The sequence below is a fragment of the Euleptes europaea genome, chromosome 11 (genome assembly GCF_029931775.1).
Source record: "Euleptes europaea isolate rEulEur1 chromosome 11, rEulEur1.hap1, whole genome shotgun sequence".
NCBI classification, from domain to species: domain Eukaryota; kingdom Metazoa; phylum Chordata; class Lepidosauria; order Squamata; family Sphaerodactylidae; genus Euleptes; species Euleptes europaea.
In genome coordinates, this window is record NC_079322.1 from 1638271 (window position 1) to 1654012 (window position 15742).

General features: G+C 45.7%; 1 protein-coding gene across 1 annotated transcript in view; it reads right to left on the bottom strand.

Annotated features, from left to right (window-relative positions):
* FHOD3 (formin homology 2 domain containing 3) overlaps positions 1 to 15742 on the bottom strand; it is a 437196-nt gene that overhangs the window by 205256 nt on the left and 216198 nt on the right. Inside the window, exon 4 of the mRNA XM_056857839.1 lies at positions 224 to 291. The gene's annotated coding sequence lies outside the window, so the exon portion shown is untranslated. The remainder of the gene's footprint in view (positions 1 to 223; positions 292 to 15742) is intronic.

Sequence of the window (15742 nt, forward strand, 5' to 3'; positions counted from 1 at the left end):
AAGGTAATATTAACTTCTTTCTTATCTATCTTCAAACTGTTTTAAGCACATGCTTTGGACAAGTTATCCTGAGGGTGTGAAGGATGAGAAATAAATATCGGAGGAAAACAAATCTATGGTGGAGCAGTACTTTTAAAGAGACAACACATCAGACATTTTGATCAAACCAGAGAAAGCATTTCAAAGACAACCTGAAACCAACCTTGTAAGAACACTCACTTACTTGAAATATTTGTTTCAAGGAGAAGAGGGCCCGCCTCAGCTCCCGTCCATTGGAGTTGTAAAGCTTTTCTGAAAGAAAAGAAAAGTAAAATAAAAAATCCTGTAATTAAAAATTGACCTATTTAACGGTACCTTGGATCCAAGTCACTGACAGTCACTTTAGGACGACTGTAGATGTACAATTTAATTATAGAAGCCCAAGAATTAATTCACTGGCATGCACAAGTACATTACATTTCTTAGCTAGATAAATCAGAATTTTGTCAAGAAAGCTTGTTTGCTGGATTTAATATTTAAATGTCTGCTTTATTGTCTTCATGTGCAAAATGAAAACAAAATTATTCCTTGGAAAGATACCATCATCTGGCCTTTGTTAGAACTAAATTCCCTCCATTTTCACACATTACTAACATGATTACATCCAGCGTGTCATCAGATAAGGGGTAATTGGTACATGTTTCTAAGATCCTATTTTTAAATAGAGCGTCTCTCTGCATTTACAATTCCTGGACTCTTAACACGCAGGCAGTCTATAGCCTCACAGCTATAATTCTTGTTTGAACCATGAGGAAAGGTGAAGTAAAAATGGTTAAATAAATAAATCCCTAACCCAGCAGATACTCAAATTTGCTCCCAGAGAGAGCAATCCAGTTTGAGACCAAGCAGGACACCAGGTCCTAGATCTGAGGGACACAGTCAAACACCCTCACATAACAATTAAATCAGACACAACATGTATTGTTTCCAAAGGTGTCAAAATCCAAATCGAAAGCAACAGTTCTTTAAAAAGAACTTTAATTCAGAATTGCAAAGTTTTATTCCCAAACCAATCTCCCATATTGATGCAACTGCCATCACAAAGTTTTCCACAGGGTTCTTCGGATTTTCACTGTGATAAGTTTTTGGTATCCAGGAGGTTAACATGTATTACAACATGTCCCCCCGCCCCCGTTTTTACTAAAAATGAAATATTAACTACATTCTAGTTGAGTCTCAAGTGCCCGGCCTGACCCTCTCCACATAAACCACTCTCTCCCGCTCCCCATGACCCTTGATCGCATCAGCTCAATTAGTCCCTGGGAGGCAACAATTTATGTGGAATCAGCTCCTCCTGTTATTGGCAAAGCCAAGCTAACATCTGGCTACATGTTAACAGGAAGCAATTTTGTTCAACTTGTGGCTGCCCAAATGACCTCCTTGTCCCTCCCCCCCGTGACACTGCTCTGTTGTTGTTAATTTTGAAGATGACCTGAAGATGACATATTTTTTTTTAATTACTCCGTGAGCAATGTTATATCACCAGGGTAAAACATGTCAACTCCAGATTGTGTGGTGGTGGTGGAAAGTGCCGTCAAATTGCAGCTGACTTTTGGCGACCCCATAGGGTTTTCAAGGCAAGAGATGTTCAGAGGGGGTTTGCCATTGCCTGCCTCTGCATAGCAACCCTGGAGTTCCTTGATGGTCTCCCATCCAAATACAAACCATGGCCGAACCTGCTTAGCTTCCTAGAGCCGATGAGACTAGGCTAGGCTGATCCATCCAGGCTAGAGCCCAGACTGTGTAGGTAAGCTCAAAGTTGCCATTGAACAATGACTGGTCATTGACCAGGGCACCAGCTTTTCTTCACTGGGTGAAGAAGTGGAAGATTGAGGAGGAGGAGGCTATGATCCTGGAACCACCCAGAAGGAAGCATCCATGGGCCCCTCAGGATCCCCTTCTGATTTCTATGAGAAGCTCCAACATACTGGGTCAGCTCTCTCACTCTGGGAAGCAGCCCTGCCTTTCTCCTCAGCTTCATACTCCAAAAGCCTCACCCCGGAGTCAACTACAACCCCTGAGGTCTCTCCTCAACTGGGGAGGGATTGTGGCTCCATAAGAACATCTTCTTGGCATTCAGAAGGTCCCAGGTTCAATCCCTGGCATCTCTAGTTAAAAGGGATCTGGCAGTAGATGATGTGAAAAACTTCCACCTGAGACCCTAGACAGCCAGTCTGAGAAGACCATACTGACCTTGATGGACGAATGGTCTGATTCAGTACAATAAAGCCTCATGTGTTTAATAATCCAGTGACGTCTCAAGCCAAATAAGACTAAGGAGCATTCCAGCCTTGCTAGAAGACTCGCCACTATAACTAGGTGTGGCACCATGAAGGGTCAGCGGTCTCTTCCAGAGAGGTGGGGCATGTATCCTCACTTCCTTAAAGCCTCCATCCACCTTCAGCATTTGTTGGAACAACATCTAAGTGTTTCCTCTGTGGTGATCCCACCCCCACCTGCCAACACACACCTTGGTCCTGTAGTTCCAGAGTGCCTAGCAAGAGACCTTCTGGGAAAACAACTGAAGTCCCACTGTGGAAATGCGACTTTACTGGAAACTGTATTTTTTCAGTGCAGGCTGGCATTAAACTTTGACCCGCTAAGCCGAACACAGAAAACCATGAACACACATGAAGCTACCTCACACTGAATCAGACCCTTGGCCAAGCAAGACCAGTGTTGTCCACACAGACCGGCAGCGGCTCTCCAGCGTCTCAGGCAGAGGTCTTTTGCATCATCTACTGCCTGATCCTTTTAACTGGAGATGCTGGGGATTGAACCTGGGACATTTGGCATGCAAAGCAGAGGCTCTTCCGCTGAGCCACAGCCCCTCCTCTAACCATGATCTTCCATGTACGGTGGCTCACCAGAACCACAGGACATCCCCTGTTTTTACTGCTAGCATAGCACAACAGTCACAGGAGACTGTCATGGCATAACTCTCAGTTTGGTGGGTACAGAGGTTGGGCATGCCTGTTTTAATTAGAACGACAGAGCAGTTTTGGGTGGTGCAGAGACCTGGAGGCAAGCATGTCTCTCACTTCTGCATCCTGAACTGCTGCTTGCAGATCAAAAGCGAACTTGTGCAGGAAAGATCTGCAGCTGGTTGTGTCTTGACAGCGCGTGCACCCTCCTTGCACAGGTTCTACTGCTTACATGACAAGAGCTAGAAATGCAATGGCCAGGGGCGGGGCGGGGGCTATGTAGCTCCATATTGCCAGCTCCATATTGGAAATTTACTGGATATTTGAGGGTGGTGTCTGGGGAGGGAGAGACCGTGGCTCAATGGTAGAGCATCTGCTTGGCATGCAGAAGGTCCTAGGTTCAATCCGCGGCATCTCCAGTTAAAGGGACTAGACAAGTATTTGATGCAAAAGACCCCTTCCTAAGACCCTGGAGAGCCGCTGCCGGTCTGAGTAGACAATACTGACCTGGATGGACCGAGGGTCTGACTCAGTATAAGGCAGCTTCATGTGTTCTTGTGACCTCAGAAGAGGTATAATGTCATAGACTCCAACCTCTAAAGCAGCCACTTCCTCCAGGGGAAGTGACCTTGGTAGTCTGGAGATCAGTTAGAGTTCCAGGAGATCACCAAATTCCACCTGGAAGTTGGCAACCTGGAAGTTGGCTTTGGTGCTGTAATCTCTTCTGCTGCTGCCTCTTATCTAATTCATCAATAAACCCACTCCACATTACCTATCACATGCTCAAGTCAAATGCTTGGCACAGAAGGGAAAGAATATAAAACAAAAGTTTGGAAGTTTTTCAGCAGGCATATAAAACTAATTATTGCAGCATGCCGTTCTCCCATTGAATGTCAGACAAATTAAACTGGTGCCCTCTAAAGGGGGGGGGACCCTTGGGGTGATGCCAAAACAGGGCTTTCTTCTAATCTTTGTTTTTGTCTGTAAAAGCTAACAATAAATCTACTGGCAGGACCATGCACTTTCCCTTTCATTCACATACTCCAGAAAAATGTCAGTTCAAGGGGGATCTGTCACACGCATGGGCCCCATTTGTATATTAAACCAGTTCCTCTGCAATTTTGATGTGGTTCGTTCCACTATAAAATTCAGCGATCTTGCCCTAATCCACATATCTCTTTCTAAACCGCACCACGAAAGGATATGACAGATAGATCCACAAAACGAAGCTAGGGACAGACCAGGAGGATTTCTCTACAAACCTGAAGGAAGTCCCAGGCTTAGAGAAAAATCTGGAGGAAAAAATACACTGGGCAATCACTCCCCAAAATAGAAGCAAGGCCTGCAGCTTTAAGAAAAGAATGTCTCCTGAACTATCAGTGGCCATGTTGGAGGTTGCTAGGTCACCACAACGCTATTACTGAACCTGCTAGGCCTTGGTTTCTACAGCCTGGGATGCCAAAATAGCCTTAGAAAAGGACCAGTCCTCCTCCCCTGTCATGTCCCCTGATGGAGGAAAACTCAGTGGGACAAGCCTGGCAGTGACCACTGAAGACTCCCTACCCACGAAACAGGGCCCAGCAGCAGCCACTCTGCAGCCGTCCAACTCGGCCCAGCGCCAGCGGCCACCACGCAGCTCAGCCCGGCCTGGCACCATCGGCCACCATGCAACTCGGCCAGGGCTCTTCCCAAGGAAGGGCTGCCAGGGGGAGGGAAGGAGAGAAGGGAACAGGAAAAGGGGAGAGGCTGTGGGGGAAAGAGGAAATTGTGAAGGAAGAGGGCACAGGGGGGAATGAAATACCCCTCACAAGTCCCCATTTGTCCTAAAAACAAGCCATTTGAGACATGTTAATTCACATAATATTGGTCCAGTTCCAGTGCAAAAAGAGTGCCTGTATGCAAATGAACATTTTGGCGTAACTTGATTATAACTTTCAGCATTTCTTCAAAGCAGCCATTAAATAATAAACCATGGATAGAGTAACAACCTTATCTTTACCAGACAGCAGATAGATTAAGTGGTGGTTGTGAGAACTTACAGGAAAGTGTGAAATCAATGGAGTAATAAAAGAAGATCTTATAGAACAGGGGTGGGGAACGTCAGGCCCCGGGGGCTGTTTAAGGCCCGTGAAATCTTTTGGTCTGGCCCTTCATGGGTCCTGGCAGATCTCTAGCTCAGAAGGATCTAAGACAGGCGATCCACCACCTCCCGCGGACAGGAATAGCCTCTATTCAAGGTGGATGTGAGTTTGTTTTGCTGAGAAAGGGAACCTTTTTCCCTTACCCCACTTACCCCACAGGGCATCTGTTGTAAGAAGGGAAGGTGACTGTAGGCCAGCTTGATTCTTCCTTAAGTGGTAGAGAAAGTCAGCATATAAAAACCAACTCTTCTTATTCTTATTCTATCTACAAAAGCCACCCAATGGCTGAAATTCCCTTTATACCAGGGAGATCTGTGGCAGATTTTTTTAAACAAAATGCTGTCTATTATGAAGAGGGTGTTCTGTTTTTCTAATCACCGCCCATTTGATCTCAGGGGGGAAATATGGGTACCTGTATCCCCTCCCCCTTGACTGAGCAGGTAACAGCTTAAAAAAGTGACTAACATTTAGATTGAGAAAATGCTACAGGGGGAGGATTGAACACACATGAAGCTGAATCAGACCCTTGGTCCATCTGAGTACTGTCTACTCAGAGATCTTTCACAACACCTACTACCTCAACCTTTTCACTGGAGATACGAGGATTGAACCTGGGACCTCCTGCTTGCCGAGGAGAGTCTCTTCCACTAAGCCAAAGCCCTTCCCCCAATTGCTTCTCCATGCCTTCCCCCATGATAAACTAGCACGCTCCTCATAAGGTTGCTAGCCAGATGAGTTGATAAGGCAGGAGCAGGGTGTGTGTGTGTGTGTGGGAGACTGGGGAAATGGTGTTGTAAGTAGGGCTGTCGATTCGGTTCATCCCGAACCGAAAAACAGCCGAATTTCCCCCAATTCGGAGACATTTAGTTCGGATGGAACCGAACTCAAAAAGGCAGGAAAACGGGGAGCCGAATTCAGCGAGTTTGGGGTGTTCGGCAAATAAATTCAGCAAATTCGGGGTTCGGCACAGCAGCATAACTGTCAATTAGTAAGCAGCATTCTCCCTCGGCCAATCGGTGGCCAAGCAGGGTATTCTTCTGGCCAATCAGTCGCGATTGAGCACATGAGCCCAGCTGCTGCGCAGCCCGGGGAGAGAAAGAGAGAGTGTTTGTGTGAGAGAGAGATCCCCGTGGGGGGGTGCGTGTGCACATTCGCTCCTTTCCGTGGCTGCAGGGGGCACACTTTTGGGGGTACAGCCCCCAAACTTTCAGCGTAGCTTCAGAGGAGCCTTCTTGCAAGAACCCCCAAGTTTTGTAAAGATGGGATCAGGGGGGGGCGAAATATGGGCCCCGAAAGGGGTCTCCCCCTTAATGTGCATTTTTATTCCATTTACAGCACACATTCAAGCCATTCCGTGGCTGCAGGGGGTGCATTTTTGGGGGTACAGCCCCCAAACTTTCAGCGTAGCTTCAGAGGAGCCTTCTTGCAAGAACCCCCAAGTTTTGTAAAGATGGGATCGGGGGGTGAAATATGGGGTCCCTCCTTTTCCCTATTGGGATGAATGGGATCAGCCGATCCTGTGTGCATCTCGAGAGCGGCAAATCCAAGGCAAAACCTCCCGTGCTTAAATGGAATCGTATTGGATTACCCAGTCCTCCCAGTCCCTCCTAATGGAACAGAAGACATCCACAGTAAGACCCCTTTTGGGGGTTTAATCTATAATTTTTTCCCGTGTTTAGTTGGGGGAGGGAAGCAGAGTCTGTGTGTGGGGGGCAGTTTCTGTGGGGGGGTGGGAAGCCAAAGGAGGCTTTCGCCCATTCTACCGAGGGGTGTGTGACCGCTCACCTCTGCAGGAGTGTGTGTACTGCTTTTAAAGGTTTAAAGTTTAAAGTTGAGTCTGTGCGGGGGCTAGAGAGCGCTCGGCACCCAGGCCGTGCCTCCTCCTTGGTGTTTTTCACTGTTTTTTCCTCTAGCCTGGGGTTGAGTGCAACGGGGTGGCTTGCGTGAGATCCCCTGCGTCTTGGATTTTTTCCCCATTTGGGGGGTGCACCGCGGTGCCGTATTGGTTGGAGAGGTGGGGGTGGTGCTGGTGAGACTTGCTGAGTTTGGTGGGGTCGTTTGCATAAGGGAAGAGCGTCCCTCCACCATGAGAAGAAGGAGCAGGGCAGAAAATACAAACTCGGGGGGGGGTTGCGCTGTCTGTTTTGCTGCTCGCTCAAAAATGTTTTTGCAAAATCTGACTTTCACAACACATTTGCAGGGTCCAAGTCACCTGCTCCTTTTTTCCTTTTTGCTGAGTTAATTAATAGCATGCAATGCACAGCTAGATTGCCTCTCTGGATTGGAGTTTGCAAATTTCAATTGCACACTCCAAAAGTCGCGTGTTTCTCCTATAGCTAGCCTAGTGCGCCTCTGTTCCTTTTCATGGTCACAATGCTTTGCATTGCAATAGTTAGCATGGGAGGTTTTGCCTTGGATTTGCAGCTCTCTAGATGCACACAGGATAGGCTGATCCCATTCATCCCAATAGAGAAAAGGAGGGACCCCATATTTCGCCCCCCGATCCCATCTTTACAAACCTTGGGGGTTCTTGCAAGTAGGGTCCCTCCCAGCTACCCTGAAAGTTTGAGACCTCTACCCCCCAAAATTCCCCCCCGGAGCCACGGAAAAGCGCCAATGTGCTTTAAGTGGCTTTATTCCTGTAGGCAATATTTTGGGGGGTGACCCCTTCTGGGCCCCATATCCCGGGACCCCCTGACCCAATCTTTACAAAACTTGGGGGTTCTTGCAAGAAGCGTCCCCTCAAGCTACCCTGAAAGTTTGGGACCTCTACCCACAAAAATGCCCCCCCGGAGCCACGGAAAGGCGTGAATGCAATTTTAATGGCTATATTCGGCCAAATTTTCCCCCGAACTCGGAACTTGGCGCCGAATACCACGGATCCGAATAGGGGGAGTTCGGACTTCGGCATTTCCCGAATAAAACAGGCCGAATTTAGCCGAATCCGAATTTTACCGAATTTTTTTTTCAACAGCCCTAGTTGTAAGATTCTCAAGAAATTCCTCCATTCTCTACAGTAAAAATAATTAAGATCAGGGGAATTTCTAGAGCATTGCACAACACTGTTACTCCACTTTTGGGTTCTCGCCAGCCCCAGCCCCAGTTTTACTCCCATGGAGCAAAGCTCGGAGCTGGAATAGTGGGGCAGGTGGGGGCTCCCTGCTATAGTTGGCAAACTAAAGTACTCTGGGGCCCTAACCGGCAAATTGTGGTTATGGATTTTTTTTTCTTTGTCTTGAAAACTTGCCTGGTCATTTATGGTAACTAAGAATTGCTTTCAGGCAATCAAGTGATGATGTTTTAGTAATCTGGAAGAGAGAAAATATCCCCCCAGCTATCATTGTTCCACACATGACTAATGTAGATAAATAAGTGACTAGACTATCAGATGAAAATGTTCATGGTATACTAACAGTGAAAGCACAAGATAAAGCGGACAGATAAAGACAGACACCAGATTTCAAAAGCCTGCTCCCATTTTGGATTGGATACCGGTGTTTCTTATATTTTGCCCAATCCCAAATAGATCTGTGATTTGCCCCAGCCCATCCTGTGGGATTCCCAAGAGCCCTCCACACTGTTCCACACTTCAAGCAATGGGGGATGGCAGAGGGGTCACTGGGATTGCAAGGGCAACGTGTAGAGTCTTTATGTTCCATAGCACGGGACAAAGGCATTAAGAAATTGCTATCTTGCAGCTGTGTTAGGTCCCCCCGTAATTTCTCAATGGCTACTGTACTGAACTTCTACAGAGGGCTGCTTTTGAAGTTGGAAAATGTCAGTTCAGGCTCAGAATGCAACAGAACAGCTGTCTGGGGCATCTGCATGAAGCACACGCTGTTTTCCCCTGAGTTTACACACTAATTTCAAGGCTCCAGTTTTGAGGTTCTAGGAGGAAAACGTCTCCTTGTACGAGGGCCTCTCAATAAGTTTTCGCCCTCCTATAGAAGGAGTTGAGCTGGAATTGTGAAACTCGCAGGGTATCTTGGTCCTTTTCCACACAGTTGTTTCTTCAACCAAAATTTCAGCTTTCGCAGCCCATCTTTGTAGAACATCTCACCCTGACTTGCAGACCACGGTTCCACAGCTAAAGCGACCTCCTCATCAGAACAAAAACCCCGAGCCCACAACGACTCCTTCATTTTTGGAAAGAGGAAGAAGTCGGAAGGTGCGAGGTTGGGTGAATAAGGGGGGCGCGGCAAGAGTTGGTAACCACACTGCTTCATACATGTGTCTCCTCAGCTTCGTGAGTGGGAGCACAGTCTGCCAACAGCCAAACACCTTTGGTCAGATTGCTGCAGCGTTTCTCCTTCAGAGCATCCTGAAGTCTTTCCCGGCATCCCCTATAATATGCTCCTGTGATGCTATGACTATAGGTCAGGTAATCAGTGAGGATAACACCACCAGTATCCCAGAAGACAGACAACATTACCTTCCTTGCAGAGGGTTGCACGTGGGCCTTCTTAGGGGGTGGTGAGGAGGTGTGCTCTTTGCTCATGGTCTTGGTCTCTGGGTGCCCAACATTCAACCATTGTCACCAGACCAAAAAAGTCATCTTCATGAGACTGACACATGGCCAACACCGTGGAAGCACAATCCACACACTGTGGCTTCTAAAAAAGGGTGAGCCACCATGACACCCACATTGCTGAGAACTTAAAACGGGTGAAGTTGGTCATGTAATATGGTGGACACTGACCCATAACTAATGCCCACTTCAGCCACAATAGAATGGATGGTAATTCGTCTGTCCTCTATGACTACCCTTTCCAATTTCTTCACCATGTCAGCATCAACTGCAGAACTGGGTCTCCCTTCTATGGGTTCATCTTCCAGCCTCGTGCATCCACATTTCAGATGTCTTTTCCATGTTTTTACGGTGCTTAGGGATGGACACTGTTCCCCATAGACACTTTTCATTTCCTCGTAGATCTCTGTGGCTCCTTTGCCTTTTAAACGGAGGAACTTGTTTTCTGCCCTGTATTAATGTTTTGGTAGTGCACCACCTTCAGTCAATCTGGCAGGTCTACTTCACAAACATTTTAACCCAAAAAGACAACAATTGGAACATAAGTTGACAAGACATGGGGCTACATACCATGCAAGTTTAATGACACCAGCTGAACTCCTTTTATGTAAGGGCAAAAAATTTATTGATAGGCCCTTGTATTTGAAAATGCACGTGTGCAAATAAACAGTGAGAGGAATGTGAGGAACGGTATTGTCATCTACTTAAAAAAAAAATCTTTTATTTGAATGGCTTCTGCAAGCTTTTCCCCACTGGTTTCATATTGTTTTCGGTGTCTCACTGTAGTTTCTTATTATTTAATATTTGCAATATTAATGTTTTTACTTTGATAATCACTATCTACATTAAGTGCTGTCAAGTCTCAACTGACTTATGGCGTCCCCAGCAAGGGGCTTTCAAGGCAAGTGAGAATCAGAGGTGGCTTGCCACTGCCTTCCCCTGCAGAGTCTTCACTGGTGGTCTCCCGTCCAAGTACTGATCCTGCTTAGTTTCCAAGATCTGATGGGACGGGACTATACCATCCCGCCTTCCCTCCCTTGATAATCATTATGCACTTTTTTTTTAGTTTTCACACATTTTTCAGCTGTCTACAGGAATTTTGGGAAATTAATTAATTTGGTCAACTTTCCTGTCACACGTTACTGCCTTTTTATGAATTTGTATACAGAGTTGTAATAGTTCAGCATACAATTTCCCATGGTCTCCTTTTAGAACTCAGTTTCAAATATACACTCATCTCTAAATCATCCAAACATGAAAATAAGGCTACGATAAAAAGTAAAGTTGGCCAACATGCTGGTTCTACAGTTATGCACGTACCTTGTTATATATATATTTTTATCTGGTTTCATCATTATTATCATGATCAAGTATATTGGAATTTGGACTTCCAAAACATTCCAGGGAAGGCCAATGTTATATCTATTTCACAAAATCTCAAACAAACCGTTTGAAACAAAAACATCTCATAAGCACCTAAGTTTCTCTTTTGTTCCTTTCCCATTGGGTTTCAATAACGTATTTCTAGAAATAAAGGAATTATTTTTGTTCCGACAGACTGGGCTCCTGAAGACTTGAAACATGATCACAAGAGCTGGCTGTGAACCGAGCTATACAGCGAGTTCCCAGGATTTGCACAGAGACACTTATGCAAGAGATCTCCCCCCATCCCTCCATGAATCAATGTTTTCCTCATTATTTGTTCACACAGAGGGATGAGAGCTTATAATAGTTCCTGTTGGAAAGAGCTGCAGCGGGTCATTTGCTCAATGCCTCAGCCATTATCCAGCATGTGATGCTTGCTCTCTTCACATATCTAACAATATACAATTATGCTTTGGAAAGTGCTAAGTGGAGACCAGGCTACTGACAATCAGCCAACTATCATTTACCACTCTCCATCCATCCACCAAGTCTGTTGCTGAAAAACAGCTCCCATCTGCAGAGCCAAATTGTAACACTGTTCTTTGGTAAACGGTAAAAGCGTTTTCCCTGAGCTGGATGGCCCAGGCTAGCCTGATCTTGTCAGATCTTGGAAGCTAAGCAGGTGCAGCCCTGGCAAGTACCTGGATGGGAGACCACCAAGGAAGCCCAGGGTTGCTACACAGAAGCAGGCAATGGCAAACCACCTCTGTTCACCTCTAGCCTCGAAAACCCTAAGGGTCACCATGAGTCGTCTGCGACTTAACGGTACTTTCCACCACCAAAAGCATTTCGGCACACTTTCTGTGGGGCTGCCATGCAGAACTCCACTTAAATTTTGTAAACTGAACCAGTGCACACACACACCCAGAAGGCACCCATGTGGACATGAAATTCAGCTTCACAGACAACAGGCCCCTGTGAGTAGTTACCCACACAAATTCTCCCTGCCTTTAAGATATCTAGGGAAGGAGGTAGGTTTATGGTAGATCACAAGTTTTTCTGAGGCCTTGAAAAGTCAATTACAGGCAGAACTGAATCATCCTCCACCTCTGGCTTCTGTGACGTGGAAATGCCACCAGCAACACCACCCCCCTTCTCAATCTCTTAGGTCTCGCTCTTTAGCTCCCAGGCTCCATGCCCTAAATCTCAGGGTCTGGGACTCACGGGAACAGGCAACTCTATTCAAAAACAATCTTTTAAAAAACATTTAGAGGGAACTTCATTCAGTGGTGGCTCCTTTCTTCAGGACTGAGTCTTGCCCCAGGGTCAGGGGCATGGCTCAGTTCTTCTACAAGTTGCTTTTGAACATCTGGGAGCGTCTGGCATATAACTTGCTGATAATGCTTAATAAGCTTATCAGCCTGTAACTTGCTGGTTCATCTCTCCTCCCTTTCTTAAAAAATGGAAACCCCCCCCCCCAGTCTTTTGGAATGTGGCCAGTAGCATCGATATATGTGAACAGGGCTGCCAAGAAGAGGGGCCACCACCCTTGTGTTCCTTAAGGAATTCAGGGAGGGATCCCATCTTCTCCTGGCGCCTTCCCCATTTTTAAACGTCCAATATGCACGCAAATTTCCGCCACGGAGACTGGGGGCCACTCTGGCAACTGTTGGCATTGCCTGGATGTGGGCTTCATTGTACATATTCTGAAAGTAGGAAACCAATTTACTAGCAGGAATGACGGCATCAAGAGGGTATAATCAGCTGCTATTCGATTAAACATCAGGTGCCAGAACAATGAAGAGTTCTTTTCTCTGGCCGCCTGAATAAGGGTCCACCATTTCTCTCTTATGAAACCCTCCTTTTTGGGGGCTACTAGATTTTTAAACACCTTTTTCTGGGTCTTCATAATACTTTGCACCTCCTGTTTTAAGTGCACTGGAGCAGGAATAAAATTTCTAAGGGCCTCCCCAAGGGATCTTTTTGCAGCCAAGCAGGCCCTATCGAACTACGGTTTAGAGATTATGACATTTTCTTCTTCTTTCCTGGAGGACTGAGCAGAATAGGCCTTAACTCATAAACAAAATTTTCATAAAGAGCTAATGGCATTTGACTTGCCAAAGGATTAAGAAAGGCTGTACAAAAAAGTTGAACATCTTGCTTATCTAGAAAGGCTTTCAAACTATCACAAAGACGATTAGACCATCTCGCTCTACAGCCTGCATGGTTGCCAGGTACTAAGTGTATCAGAAGCTGATTTTTAGAATAGGACTGGGTTGAGGGCAGTAAGACTTGCAGATACAGGGGAAGATGATCTCCCTCTACATACGGCAGGATCTGAAAATTCTTCACTCCCCCCAGCAACCTGGAACAAACTAGGATATAATCTATGGTGCTAGCTCTAGAGTCAGCCACAAAAGTAAAAGCTCCCGGATGGTCCCCAGGTGATGTACCATTTAGATTATATAAACTTTGCTTTAGAGCCAATTTAGCCAAACAGAGTCCTGCAACATTTGAATTCTGGTCCCTAGAAATTCCTGGAAGTAGAAAACAGCCGAACTCATCCTCTGAATCTATCAGAATGATCTTATACTTCATTTCCAAACTGGCATCATTGGAGCCGATAAGTGCATTAATGTCTCCCATTAACAGGATTTTAGCCATTGGATGGTCAAGAGCCAAGGCTGAGATATACCTCTCCAGATCTAACCAATTACCCTCCACCTCAGCTTTCCGCTTCTCAGGGGGAAGATATACGTTTATGACCAACATCCCACTATTTCCCCATCTCAAAAGTACCGCCATCGCCAGCTTTTTTAGTGGACATAATGCAATACAAACAACATCCAATGTCATAGAGATCAGGATACCTAGCCTTCCTGTCAATCTCCCTGGCCCTTTCCCAGGGGAGGCGTCCACCCTAAAAGCGTGGAAGCCATACAGATACAAATGGGCATTTGTCCAGGTCTCCTGCAGGGCAATAATAGCATAATTCCCATGGTGGAAAGGGATATCAGTACATTCAGAGAGACAACGAAACCAGCCAGCCACATTCCAAGATAAAACATTAATAAAGTCCTCCCAACTATTATTCCCTGCCGGTCATACATCAGGTTCCTCTCCATGAGTTCTTGACTGTCCCTCTCCTATGTCACCCCCACTATCTCGAGCTAAAACTGTTGCATCTTCTGGGGCTGGATAAGGCTTCATTAGGGTGGAACCTAATGTCCTTGCCCCTATAAAGGTTGGTGATGGCCCACCAGCACACATTTCTTTCTCCCGACAAATTTGATTGCCCTCTGAAGGTTGCCCAACTAGGTCCTTCTGGCTCACCTCCAACAGTTCTTGTGCCCAGGATTTTGACGTTTTAGGCTCAAATAAACTTTTGTTAGTATAAACACTGTGGAGAATATGTAGATCCAGGTTGCAGTTGTCTTGGAGAACAGCCAAGGGGGGGGAGAACACTGTTTCCATCCAAAGCTCTCTTATGAGTAGCATCAGGTTGCAAAGCTATATGCATGCCCACCTCCCTCACTGCCTACACTGTTATCTACCTGCACCAATGTCCCTGGACTTTCAGCCACTGACACAGTACGAAGACTCCAAGGCAGGCATAGAGTCATATGAGGTGGACCGATACTCTTGTGGATCCATTGGGTGATCAATAACAATTACTTCATTTTCACCAGAGGTTCTGCCCAACTGCGGGGGGTGCTCAGAATATGTACCTGAATTCCTTAGACATTTCTCCAACTTCCTCTTCGATGCTTGCAGATTCTGACATACCATCTTGGGTTTTAATGAGAGCTTCTCATGAGATGCTGACATTCTGCTCATCAACTGATTACCGGCTCTAGCAGTTCCTCCTGCCTGTGGCGACTCCTTGCTCTTTTCATTCAAGGCTACTTTGGAGCCAGCTGTGTTCTTCATCTGCCCATGGTTATACTTTGGAGTGCATAAAGAGGAGCATACACTGTCTTCAAAAACTCTTGTTGGAAAGATGTAATATCCCGTCTGCTTATAAGCACTGATGGAAGCCTGCACCATCAAAAGGTTATACCCAGCCTTTATAGAAATTCTTACTTGGTAACCAGAACAAATTTTCAATGTTTATGGCCTTGAGGTGTTATCAGAAAGAATCTGCCGTACTAGTCTGGGAAGGGGCAGGAAACTAAGGGATATACGATAATCCCAACTTTAGAGAACAAAGACTGCAAACATCCCATGTGCGGAACCAGCACACCATTATTATTATTATTATTATTATTATTATTATTATTATTATTATTATTATTATTATTTGTCCTTTTGAAACCCATTATGTAATTGGATTACCAGGGGTCTATCGCCTTAGAGCGACGATCCACAATACAGACAAAGGGAACTTTTCCCAATCTCAAAGATCCTGCTTAAGAATTTATCTACAATTGCAGGAACAACTTGCAAGAACTAGCAACCCCAACATGTGTAGGGATCAGGAGGCTACAGATGGAGAAACCTCCAGGATTGGTAAAACTCCAGGATTGGTAAAATGAATTTCCCAACAGCCAATAATTCAATTACAGGTCGATAGCACCACCTGCTGCCTGCAAGAAGTAAGCGCAACAGGCCTGCACTTGTAAACATTCAACTGGAATAATAGTATGTTAGGCCAATTGGAATAGTAGTACGTTACACTCAAATAGTGAAGCACACATCCAAATCATAAAACAAGTTCCATACGACTTGTGGACAGAGATAAATAT